Source organism: Pyxicephalus adspersus, chromosome 11, assembly GCF_032062135.1.
Source record: "Pyxicephalus adspersus chromosome 11, UCB_Pads_2.0, whole genome shotgun sequence".
In the NCBI taxonomy this organism is placed as follows: Eukaryota; Metazoa; Chordata; class Amphibia; order Anura; family Pyxicephalidae; genus Pyxicephalus; species Pyxicephalus adspersus.
In genome coordinates this window covers 28,691,242-28,703,453 of record NC_092868.1, presented here as the reverse complement: position 1 = coordinate 28,703,453, position 12,212 = coordinate 28,691,242, and the positions used below count along the sequence as shown (strand labels likewise).

Here is a 12,212-nt window from a genome sequence, read left to right as displayed (position 1 = left end):
CAGCCCCAGCCAGGCTCCCCCATGCGCTCCAGCCCCAGCCAGGCTCCCCCATGCGCTTCAGCCCCAGCCAGGCTCCCCCATGCGCTCCAGCCCCAGCCAGGCTCCCCCATGCGCTTCAGCCCCAGCCAGGCTCCCCCATGCGCTCCAGCCCTAGCCAGGCTCCCCCATGCTCCCCAGCCTCAGCCCCGCTCCCCAGCCGGGCTCCACCATGCAGTGCTGCCCCCTAGCCCATGCAATGCCCCTCCCACACATGCCACATTGCCCATGCACTGCTGCTCCAATACAAAGCCAATGCATTGCTGCCATCGCCCCCCATGATTCCTGTGAAGCCTCCCCGGCCATTTGTCCGCCCCCTGGAACAATACCCACCCCGCACACTCCTCAGGTCCCCCCCACACTCCTCCTCACAAAGGCCGTCGGTGCTTCTCCCCACAGGCCGGCCTCCCTGGCACATGGCCGGCCTGGAGCCCGTGCGTGCCCCCGCTGCCCAGTCATTGTTGTTCTCTCTGTCCCCCGGCAGTACGGGCTCTCTTTGTCACCCAGTGCCCGCACACAGCGCCTTGCCCGGGCTTTCCCGCTTCCCCCGTCATGCCGGGAACATTTTACCTTCCCCCGCCGCACAGAACACCGAGGCCGGGCCGTCCCCTCCGGACCAGTCCGCTCCTGCAAACTTTCAGCCAACTGAAGTGCACCTCGCTTGCAAAAGCTCAGCCATCTTTAGCTCCATCCCATCCCCCATAGCGCCTCATTCCAGCGGCCTTATCATCCCTTTAAGTCAAGAGCCTTAAAGGGGATGGCGCATGCTTTGTTATCTACAGACAGGAACTCCTCCTGGCCGGCCTTAAAGAGGCCGCGCACATTCCTAGGGCGACAGATGGTCCTTGAGGGAGACGGCTCCCATTCAGCAGGCCGGGCCACACACGAAAGCCATTCTGCTTGGAGCTGTGTATGGAGGCAACATTCCTTCCATTTCATGTACTCACCACTTTCTGTGTACAGAGCCTAAACTCTGGAAACATTTTCTGTGCAACAAAAATAAAATAAATGATCTCATTACATGAACGTGTACCAACCTGCGTACCTACCTCCTGTCCCTCATTCCCAGGCCGCTCTCCCTCTCATGCTTCCTCCTTTGGCCATTTCTTAGGTCCAACATACAGACCTGCAGCTGGATCTTCTCCTTTGTGGTTTTATAGAAAAGTTTTCCACAGAGATCAGTAAAAAAAGTAACAAAACACTTGTTGGTATGTGTTGTGTGTTTGTAATATGTCCTGCAATGCACTGAATATCAACACACGCCATGATGGTCTGTTATGAATCATGGTGGCCATCTTCACACATGGGGCAATGTGCGTGTTGATGCGTTTTCATTGATCGTAATGGAAACCACTTGATGCCAAAGTGTGAATTCAGACTTATTATAAAGTTTCCTTTCACAAGTTGGTTCACACCTTTGCATTATTACATTAAAGTGTACTCAGAATTTTTACTTTACATAAAAGGGTAGACAACCCATTTATTTAAAGTAAAAATTTTGTTTGTTGGTGGATTTTTTAAAGCATACTTAAACTCAGAAATTTCTCTTTACATAAAAGGGTGGACAACCCTTTCATGTAAGGTAAAAATTATGTTTGTTTGTAACGCATGCGCAGATCTTACGCACGCGCAGTGTTTTTTTCCAACCTACGTCACTCGATCTCACGCCTGGATCGGGTGACGTAGGAAGAAGAACCCTGAAGAAGGAGCAAAGATGCCTTGGAAATGGTAACCGGGACAACGCGGGACCCGATCGAAGACACCTCCGAGCCGATCGACTGCGGGATTTAAGGTAAGTGTATTTTTTTTTGTTTTGGGCATTTTTCAGTTTAGTTCCTTTTTAAGTGCAACACCCTTACACCCTTTTTTTTTTTTTTTTTTTTAAAAAGGTGCAGCACCACCCCCTTATTCTTCATTGCCTAGGTGATCAAGACAGAATGGGAGCACAGAGCCTCTTAGGATGAACGCATCCCGGAGGCTCTTGGCTGCTCCTTGTGCGCAAGCCTGGGCATCTCAGGCATGCGCCAAAGAAGCCCTTTCAATAATAGGGGAAAATTAGCTGATCCCACGCATGCGCAGTGAGATTAGCAAGTTTTTTTCACAATCTACGTCACCTAATCTCGAACATGCACAGTGCAAGATCGGGTGACGTAGGAAGAAGAACACAGAAGAGGAGATGGCAGCGACTGGAGCTCCCTTTGCGCTGGGCTGAAGACGGATACCAGGAGGATGCGGGACCTGATGGAAGAAACCTCCCGATGGATGGACTGATCTGCTGGATTGAAGTGTGTTTTTTTTGTTTTGGGTTAGTTTTGGATTTACTTCTGCTTTAAGCACTTTCCATTAAACTGAATGAAAACTCAATTTAACACATGCATAAAGCATGCACTTGCATTTAATACAAAAGGACAAACAGTCACTGTAAAGCTTTTTGCATTGCATTACAATTCATGTTGACATGTCATGGCGCATTTTGATGCATTTTTATTATTTTAAATGAAAACATTAAGGACATTAAGTAAAAATGTTAACCCATTCTTATCTAAATAAAACTGCACTGCAAGTACACAAAAAGACTTGAACTCTCAAAAGTTCAGTGTGCTCCTAACTTTGTTTGGTGGACAACACAATGCAAAGAAGCACTGTCAGCCCTACCTGATGGACTACAGAACTTTGCTTATATCCCACCTTTACCTTTGAACTCCAAGTGTAAACATGGAGTATAGAATATACATGTGTATACCTCCTCCCCTCATGTAATCATGGCTCTGCCATTTGCATTGAAAGACTAGGGCCAAACTGTGTTTGCTAGAGCTCCGTCTGCTTTTCCTATTGCTGGCCCAGTCCTGTAGGAATGTTAACACTGCAATCACGGGACTGACAGCATCCCCAAGCGGAGGGCATGGATTTTAAAGCAGATTTCACACTCTGGTGACATAAAGCCAATAGCCATACTATCGACTGTGATGTAGAAAAAGCTTCTGGCAATCAGGGGTGGACATAGTGAGGTGCAACGTGCCCCTCTACATGAGGACCTTGTGCAGGAGTTCACTTTTCCAGTACACTAATGCAGGGATTTCCCTGAAAAGTAAACTGACATTGTGCATGCACGGCTCAATTTTAATTTTAGATTGTCCCTTTCTGCAATAATGACTTGCCTGATCATTAAAGTTGTCAGTGTTAGAATAAACATAAAATAAAGCTGCTGTAGTTTGCTGGTCTGCATCTATGCCCATGTAGTCATGTAGTGGCACAGACAGGGAGAAAAACTATCCACTGGGGCCAACACATAGTCCAACATTCCCCATAAGTGGCAAATTCATTGCAAACTTGTATTTAAACAAAGAAACACATAAGGCAACAGTGTTGCACAACTGCTATTTGCAACATACTTTGCATCATTCAAGAGCGGCCTCAGGAATTTTATTTTACATTACATATTTTATAATGTCCAAGAACCCTGCATGCCCTAAAAAGATTTAGGGTTCCTCCCCTCAAAACAAATATAATGACCAAATCAAATATCAAATGAAAGCCAACAAGGTTATTAAGTTATTGCTTTTGAACAAAATATCTTCCTTGCTGCTGGTAAAAAGCAACCACTGAATGTATACTGCAGGAATCAGGAGAGGAGCTAAAGAGGTCATTTTACACAATTTTCTAATGAATATCAAAAGAATGAAGGAGTGGCCAACCAGCACAGGCCATGCATTCCACAAAACAGAGGAAGTTGCCACTAGGATACTGAAGGGCAAACACAACAAAAGCTTCAAGATGTGATCAGAACACTTCTGTCCAGACTCCTATACAACCCCTGGAATAGGAAAAAGGCTGAAGTGGACAATGGTTCCAAATACTTTACTACCAGAAGGCCAAAAATGAACAAATATAACCCTGCTGTGAAAAATGTGGAATAAGGAGCACAATCAAAAATTCATATGTGAAGTACCACTTAGAAAACCACTTTCCCTGTATTCTTTTTTTTTTTAGAATATGAAGACAGCATGTGAGAAAATGCTTACTTTGGACACAATGCCGTTTTGGCCTAAAGTTGCTGTTCGCAAACAACAAAAATTGTCCATTGAGGTCACACAGCATATATGTCATTATGATGGTAAGAAGATGCATCTAATAGCTTGTGATAATCTGGTGGAACCCAACATATCACTAAATCCTTTTTTGTGCACCAAAATGGCAATTATCCAGTCTTATCTGGAAAAATGACAACTGTAATCCACACCTTTATCTTTCGGATGGCTTTGAATTATATGCCTTACTTATCTTTTTGGAGTCTAAAGTAGTATTGCATGATGACAACAGTTCTGACCCTACTGTTGAAAAGACTATAGCAGAAAAAAAAATATATTTGGTGTTTGAAAAATTATCTAGTTTAAATATGAAAGTAAAATGTCCTAACCCTAGTGGCTGTCCAAACTAACAAACAGGTATAAGAAATAGTTCATACCTTGCTGCAGTGCTGTCCATTCATTCTATTTGTTATGACCGACATAAATTTTGCCTATAGGAGAGTCAGTTTGTGGCCAAACATTATTATGCAGGTTATTTTCTATTAGCAGCTGGTTTGTTATCATATGTTTTTAAATGTTTTATACACTTTCTTGGCTTTAGGAAAATCTCATAAAACAGTTCAACTGATACCAGAAATTAATATTTGTGGTAATACATGATTTCTCCAAAGAACATAACAAAAAATAATGTGAGTACACACTGATGGACATACTGTCTGATAACATTTCCAATGATGAAGTGGTCCAAAGAACTCACAGTTCATCATTTATTGCCATAGAGCAGTGGTCCCCAACCCTTGGTCTGTCTGACAGATAGGTCGCGAGAGGCTGACCCTTCTCCTGACCCCGCTGGGGGGGGGAGTGGCACACCGGCCAGAGTCGCAGACCACGTCTCCCGTACGGATTGCAGGCTGGGCGGGTTGTGTCTCTCGGGTTCTGGGATTATGATGTCACTCAGGAGGAAGTTACTTACCCTTTTAGTGACACAGGATTCCGGACCGCGCATGCCAAGGAGTCCGTAAATTCAGTGGTCCGGGACCACTGCCATGGAGCCAACATTCCAATGGGAAGAGCTTTGTACTGGGACCTTAAAGGTTTTATTTTTACCTCAGCAAAACATGTTAGTGGACCTGGTTTATTTAGGCTGTCCAAGACAGGAGAAGATAGACTATCACGGGAGAACCTGGTTGATCCCACAAACCTGGAATGGAGCTGGTCCAGGATTGAAAAAAATTGATAAAGGATGGTAAACAATATTACTGTTGTTATATTTAATAATAATGTTATTCTGGTCTTCAGACACTGGAAAATGAGGATAATGCTCCGGATATGCCAAGGTTGGTGGAAAACAGGACAGGAATAAGGAATGAGTTTCTCCAGCTTTTCACAATGCACTCACCTCTAACAGCTGTTCTTTGCAAGATGTACTCAGTGTGTTCCATGATCCAGCAGATGCCCATGTGGATGAGAATAGCTCTGCAAGGAAAAGTAAAATGTTGTAGACAATGTCACAAGTGAAATTTGGGAAGATTTAGCAGATTTTGTCATTTTCAGTAATGTGGTACATAGAAAAGGACATCCCATCCCAAAATAAAATTTTCCATTTGTGCAAATACAATGCCAGCACCCCCCCTCCTTAAGTTTGATCTTACTGTCACTTTTAATCTTTTTCTCTTACTCTCACTTTTTCTCCTTCTCATCTCCTGTGATTCTTTCTTTTTTTCTCTTAACTCCTATATGTCCATTCTCCCTAGTCTCCCCAGCTTCTCACAAAAATCTGTGCTATGCCACTTATTAGCGGCAGCCCACCAACTTATCCCCCCTATTGGAAACAAACAATACCTCCTTCCCTAGACCATTGGGTTACTAAGGTTAATGAAAAAATGGGAATGGAGGAAATTAGAGCATTTAATAATGATTGCACTAATGCATTTACTGGCTGGTGGGCATGCTGGTAACATTATAGTACCTCTACTGCATTAAGAATCAACCATCCTTCCCCCTCCAAGTTAATTTAAGTAATTTTAATTTTTAATGTGGCACCTCCACATTTTAATGTGGCCCACCCCCCTCTGTGGGTCCACTCATTTGACCCATCCCAGTTCTATTCTGATTTTTTTATGAACTGTAAGTTCAGAGCATCTGGGATCCAGATCTTGAGCCACCATGACATAAGCCACTTACATAAGTACAGAAATTCTTTTATCCGCCACTTGCCAGAATTGTGCACTGATGTGAAATGAAGGAAATTACGTGAGTATTATAAAACAAGGATGACAGGTTTCCAGAGATAACTTCTATGGCTAAGGTTTGAGGAAACTGATGACTATGAGTTATACATTGTATAAACATATGAATACTTGGGAGAATATGGAAGAGTGGAAATACAGCAGGCATAACTGGAGTAGATAAGTAGCTCTCTAGCATAGAGTGTTTGATCTTAAATTGCAGCAAGTTTGACTCGGTAGGAGAGTGGAAGATTAGGTGTCAAGGTTGCAGATCTAAGCAATAAGGGTTTTTAAAATTGATTTTTCTCTATTGTGATGATTAGGTATTATACCTAGTAAAAACCTGGAAATATCCCCCAGGTATAGCTAAATAAAGGGACAATTTTAGGATGAAGAGTAAGTTTTCAGAACCTACAAAGGTATAAAGGGGTTATTATTTTCGTATAAAGTAGTAATAAAGGGATCTTGATTTCAATTGGTATTTTGTTAATGAATGGTGAACTTAATTTTAAAGATGCTCTTTTCTGTTCTTTCCAAATAAAACATATTGATAAAAAGCCAAATGATGAACAACATGACAATATTTTATACAATGGACCTACTTTACTAAAGCTATTCAAGGCTGGAGAGGAAGCATTTTCATCAGTGACGTTGGGTCAATTTTCATCTACATGATACAGCATATAGTTACTCACAAACTTGCATATACAATTGTCAACTCCTCTGGCTCGTAGCTTGTAGCTAGAAAACCTGCGGAGGAAGGTGTCTTTCTATTTCACATTTTTTGCCTACCCACCTAACCTTTCTCCACAAGTCCTTTCATACATATATATACAAGGGCTTCATGAAAGCTACTTGACCCTAAATATAGGCTAACTTTCTTCAGACTACAATTGACAATTAACAATTAGGCAGCACAGTGGTTATGAAAAGAATAGTAGCTTAGTTTGTAGTACTCTGTCCTTGCAGGACACTTTCTTTTCTTTATTAAAATATGAAATTTAATGGTGTTTTTTTTATAAAATGTAAATGTGTTAGCTAACATATGAAACAGATGCGTGAAGACACTTCCCCTTACTTAGAGAGAATGCAACTAATAGAAACCTATAGAAATTTAAAAAAATTTAAAAAAAAGGTGTATTATATTTTAAAGGAAGACTGGATGAAGATTTTAAGCAAAAACTAGAACTGTATAGAACTTTAACAGGTGTTGTTAATACACATTTTCTGCAGGCCATATGAAGTCATATAATTCTACAAATATAGCATATAAGAATGACCATGATAGAATTGCTGGTAGAATTTAAGAAGCACTGTATTTGCAACTAACAGAAAACAGGATTTGTAGACAGACCATGCACAAGCCAGTATGTGCAACCATGACAAAATACAGGTACAATAGTAGCGTCTAGATTATGTGGTAACTTATAGGTGCCCAGAAAAGAAACATTTTGAGTCAGAAACATTATGGTTGTAACAGACACATAATCTGAGTTTGAATTCCAAGTCAGAATTCATATTTTAATGTAGGTTTAAATGGCCTAGTTTCGGCCATTGAAATTTGAATGTTATACCCATCATTGGCTGAAAGTTGTTCTGCATTTTTCAGTTCTGTTAATATGCTTGACTAATTAATTAAAGCTCACCTCTGGGTCATTTTGAATTAAAAGATCCCTACACAGTAAAAAATAAAATTAAAAGGCCAATCGGGCTCAGATTGGAAGACTGGGGATACACTATGACCACAAGGGATCTTTAGCATGGCTCCCTTCATTCATAGTGTATTCATATGGAGAACGCAGCAACACATTTTAAGGACCTACAGTATGTCACAGAAGAAGAGAAATGGAAAATCAAGAGATGTGAAAGTGTAATATGGTGTCTGAAGTTGTGCTTTACACAATAGAACAGTTTGATAGGTGGAAGAAGGCATACCTGGCTAAAGGGAACAGCTATGTGATAGATCTTTGGTGTATGTAATAGTTTGCTAGTATTACAACACAACACTATAGAAATCCCCTAATGAACCCTGGGTATGGGACTTTACAGACTAACTATACCTGGATTCTAGGCCTGATTTATTAAAGCTCTCAGACACTGGAGAATATAGACTTTAAAGGGAGAACCAGCAAGCCTGGAATTGATCTGGTCCAGGTTTAAAAACATTTGCCAAATAATCGTAAATTTCTTTTAGAAATCCATTCCAGGTTGTGTGGATCACTTAGGTTTTCCCATAATAGTCTATCCTCTCCTGTCTTAGAGAGCTTTAATAAATCAGGTCTATAACATAGAAATGGTGTACACAAAATTATAAAAAGGGATACACAGCAATCCATGTTCTATATTTAAAACATTTTAATATATTTTATTATCAACATATATACATCTGTGGTATTTAATAAATATTTATACAAAGATGTCATTCTCAGCATTTGTATATGATGGATTTACTGCTACCACTGACTTGCATATGAGCAGCAATTTTTTTTTATGCAAGATGAGAAACAACCCACATGTAGAGGTGTGTAGAGTTGGGTTGATTGCCTTTTTTGAAGGCTGGTATTTTGATTTTTTTGTGGTATTTAAATTCAATTTTTAAAAGAAAGAAATGCTCAAGTTTATGTTTTTTTATGTATGACTGTGTTTAGTTTGTAGAGTTTTGCACTTAGGATCTAGTAAAGGATTTCTATAGTAGAATCTCTTGATTTTTCACTTTGGCGGGTTTATTACCAAAAGTATTTTCTGTCTATTCTGTTTCAACCAGATTCTCAGTTTGCATTCTCCAGGTTCATAACAGATATATTTGAACGAGTGATAACTTATACCAGATAAAAAAAAAACCTTCCCAAAAGTGCATACCAAACATTCTCCTTCCCTGTAGGGTTACCAGTACTTTTACATGATATATTGGTTTGTGCCATTTCTGTGCCATCATTCTTCTCTTTTATAATGCTCCCTCCTTTAAATTATTTAAAATACTATAAATCTCTTTCCATCTCTATTTTAAATAATTAAAGTGCCTTTATGATGAAGCGAAATTGCACTGGACAATGCAGACATCTCACAATTCTTCTGCTATACTGGACATAAATACTCAACATGCTTCAAAACTTCCACATCACTCCAAAAACAGACAAGCTGGGTAACCATATATTGAATACAAAGCAATTCACTTTCAGTATAAACAAAATGCCTTCATAGAAAGCTATTGCCCATTATAGTGCTAATATACTTTACTGTATCCAGAGACCTGCATGCACCTCTTATTCCTGAAGAAACTGATATTTGAGAGAATTAGGATTTTTATTAGGGTTTAGATCTTGCCTGACATTTTATGTAACATTTAAAAAAATATACAAGATAAATGTAACATTGTGTTTAGGGAATTCCTAAAATAAAGACAAAACTTTTTTAGTTTGGATAAAGTAAGGACAGGTATAAAATATGCTCTATTATTTCCTTTTTTTTTGTTTTTCCTTTCCATGGCAAGTAAAAATCCCATATTTGACTAATGTAACCTGTGCAGAAATCCTCAAGGAAGATTTCACCTGATATACCCCAGTGACAAATTAATTTTTGCCTCATTTTCTGTCCAGGTGATAATTAAGGCAGAAGTAACATAATTCCTTGCTTTATCTAAAATTGCATATTCTTTTGATAAAGTCTAGAAGTATGAATCAATATACGGAGTCATTTCTTCCTTCTAATATATTTTACTATGTAATAAACATGTACTTTAGCAGAAGATAGTTTACCTTGTGACATTGCCACTCCGATGCAGACTGCTATGGATGTAGGCTGTTCTACTCACTAATGTATTATGTCATTCAAGGGACCCTCCAATATTAATGACATCATAAAGCCTAACATAAGCCTGCACCAGTCCCCAGACTGCTATCCCTACTTCCCTCCCTTGAAGGTCCACCTGTGTTGTATTTTTGGTTATATTTATATGCTCACCTTTTCTGAACTTCTCAGTCATATGATGTATCTTCTTCTCCTGGCTTTATGACCCTTACTGATGTGGATATGACACCAATGTCACTCTGCATCAGTACATTGTCAGAAAAGAACACTGCGCTGATGTCCCCTCAGGGTGCATATCCATGGTGCCCTGTATATATAAAAGTCCCCACTCCTCTGGGTTGGGTGACATTGGATGTCAGTGACACTAAGAAATGTGTTTTGTTAGTTTGATCACATTTGGTTTTAATATGTGAGTATTTAATGTACACAGATTATTCTTCTACTTTTGTTTTTACATTTTCCTGTTTTAGGATACGAATAAGCAAAAAAAGTTAATAAAGAACAGGTTACTTTTTTTTGTCTTCTATAGGCAATATATGTTGATCATGAAGCACCAAAGTGGCTTGTTAGGTGACAATTGCATGTGTTCTAAGAATGCTTGAAAGAACATATTGGCATGTCTAAAGTGCAGTTACAGGATGATGAATTAGGAACATTTACTATCTCTGACATAATTTTCTTTTCATTTTAAATAATTCTTTTGATCTTTATTAGCACTTTGTTTATAAAATTAGTTAATAAACATTTCCTGATGCAAAGTTTGCTTCTTTATTCTAAATAAAAAAACATCTTTATAAAACACTAATATGATCATTTTTCAGTAGACATCAGAGGGTAAATACATCTGTTAGTTTGTCAGATCTCCCAGAGACCATGAATTCTTGTTGAATCTCATCCATTGATCCATCCTTATTACATCACTGGGAATGAAGAATGCATTATCCAATTAGTAAACTCATAAGGGGACTACTGGCGGGCTAAAATTTGGATTACGTAGGTCTCATTATGACTTTCTACAACTATCTCCTGTCTAATATCTGTGCTACTAACTGAATGCATGTGAACAGATCCATGATCAGGCTAAATCCACCATCACAGTAAATGAGAAGATCCAAGCTGTCACTTCAGTCTGACTCTATTTTTAACAAGTAAGATTTGCAGATTTGCAATTCTGAAGAGATTTGATGGTGTTTCTAAATATTACAATTATTACAATCAATTCCTTTTTAACTTCAGTACAGCTGTACGAGTATGATGAACCTGCCATCACCTACCTACATTTGCCACCAGTGTTTCCAACCTGGTCACCTTTTTTTAGGTAAGTGATTATTATAGACAAGACATTCAGTGGAGTTACATCAACACATCATTGCATCACATATTTAACACAAAAATATAACACCAATCCAGATATTAGTATTGATAAGGAACTAAATGACTCACCTTCACTTAACATATCAGGGATGACTGGTCATTAATCATTTAAAAAATGTATTATTTATTCGTTTTTATTTACATGTAAAGAAGTACGTTTTCTTCTCAAAATAGACTCTTTTATAGGCCGTGACATACTGCCCGGTGATGATTAAAAAATGGTTAATGACTTTTCTAAGAAGAACACTTTCTAAACTCCTTTTATGCTTGTAAAAAGAAAGCATGGATCCATAGATAATTTATTCTTAAATCTCAGGTCAGTGGTGATGGTATTTATGATGACTTGATGACATGTACAGAGGCAGTGACAGATTTTAAAATCACTGGGATATTATTTACTTTCATAGAAATGTATATCTGATAGCTGGTAACATTCACATTTTGGATGTGCTAAATGTGTTCCACCTTTTTCAGAAGGGTTTAAAAGTAAGATGGCACACAGGCATCCCGCAGGCTTTCCTGAAACAGTTTGAGAATCCTCATTTGACAGGAGCTATTATTGCAAAGGGTGGAACATAAAATGTGCCCATCGATGTTTCTCAATTACCAGGTAGGAAAGGTACCTATAATTAAAGCCTCTATTTTAATGTGATCACTACTAGCTTTGACCACTGCCTTATTTCAAATGTCTTCTCACTCTTATATGGTAACTCTGGTTTTCCATTTAATATCAATGTGG

The 12,212-nt window shown here is 39.1% G+C and overlaps 1 protein-coding gene across 1 annotated transcript in view; it reads right to left on the bottom strand.

Annotated features, from left to right (window-relative positions):
* LOC140340913 (uncharacterized) overlaps positions 1–792 on the bottom strand; it is a 7,488-nt gene extending 6,696 nt beyond the window's left edge. Inside the window, exon 1 of the mRNA XM_072426360.1 lies at positions 607–792. The gene's annotated coding sequence lies outside the window, so the exon portion shown is untranslated. The remainder of the gene's footprint in view (positions 1–606) is intronic.
* Between the last annotated feature and the right edge of the window lie 11,420 nt (positions 793–12,212).